General features: G+C 31.8%; 1 protein-coding gene across 1 annotated transcript in view; it reads left to right on the top strand.

Moving 5' to 3' along the window:
• Window positions 1-1,261, top strand: part of LOC119588091 (neural cell adhesion molecule 1-like) — an 85,634-nt gene that overhangs the window by 73,525 nt on the left and 10,848 nt on the right. The gene's annotated exons all lie outside the window — the stretch shown is intronic.

Genomic DNA, 1,261 nt, shown 5'->3' with positions numbered 1-1,261 from the left:
TCTTGTCTCTTTTTTCAGTATCTTTCATTTTTTTCCTTTTCTTCTCTCTCTTAGTCACAATCATTTCCTTACTCTCACCTATCATTTTTTTTCCTTTATTTTATTCTATATTCTTTCTTTTCTCTTTCATTTTCGCTTTGTCAACTTTCTTTTTTTTCGCTATTTCTAGTTTTGCTTTGTCGTGTTCTTTTTTCATGTTTTCTCTTTTACTTCTCTTTTTCGCTTTTTTTCTTTTCTCAGTTTCTTGTTCTTCCTTCCTATGCACTTCTTGTTATCCTCTGCCCCTCTACTATTCTTCTTTATTGCAATCCTTCTCCCCCTTTTTTCCTTATTTTTCTTCTTTATCATCTGCCTCCTTCACTCCTCATTCATCTTCATTTTTTTTCCCTCTGCCTTTTCTTCCTTTCATCTACAACATTTTATCCCTTATTTACCACTCTCACCATCCAACACTGTAGAGTAGCACTATATTTCATAATATACATGTTGATTTCAATACATCACACACATTATCATTATCATTGCAACAAAAGTTAGTTGCAATGAATTCCTTGTTATGATATATAATGTAGATCCACTTTGCTTGGCTGCCATTGGTGATAATTTATAACCATTATAATTGTCTATATGATCAATGATCCTGATTTTCAAAAAGTGCATTTGTATGAACTCTATTTTACTACTAATTCGATCCCACATTTTATCTAAGCTGCAAAAAAATAGTTTTTTGAAAAGCTACATGCAGAGACGAATTCTAAGATTTACTAAACTCTATAACGTGGTATCTCCTTTGAATTTAGAATTAGATATGAAATCCCTCTAATGGATTGTGCATGATTATTGCATGGATTGTTGCACCTAGTGTCCTTCTTTGTTATATACTGAAATGGCAGTATTTTGTAGAGCCCTTTTTTGACATGACTTTGCCTTCATTTCAAGCGTTCAAGCCTTCTATTGACTTAGATCAAAGGCCACTTTTAGAAACGTGGTTTGTAGCGTCACAGTATTTTGTTACAAGCGTTTATAAGTTACTTAGAAGAGATATTTTTTTCGTTTTCTGAAGTGACAGAAGTTATTTTCATTTTTTTTCTCTCAGTTTCATAGACTGGTTTATTTCATGCTCATTTAGAAATTTGTGATTTAAAAAAAAATTGTGTTTCCTCATCAAAATATAAGTTGCTTGCGTATATTTTCTTTTTCGCTCAAAGCTGAGAGACAAAGTTAGTATGTTAGTAATAGCTTATGTGAAAGACCTCCTCTA

This window comes from Penaeus monodon, chromosome 23, assembly GCF_015228065.2.
Source record: "Penaeus monodon isolate SGIC_2016 chromosome 23, NSTDA_Pmon_1, whole genome shotgun sequence".
In the NCBI taxonomy this organism is placed as follows: Eukaryota; Metazoa; Arthropoda; class Malacostraca; order Decapoda; family Penaeidae; genus Penaeus; species Penaeus monodon.
This window is presented reverse-complemented; position numbering and strand designations above follow the sequence as displayed.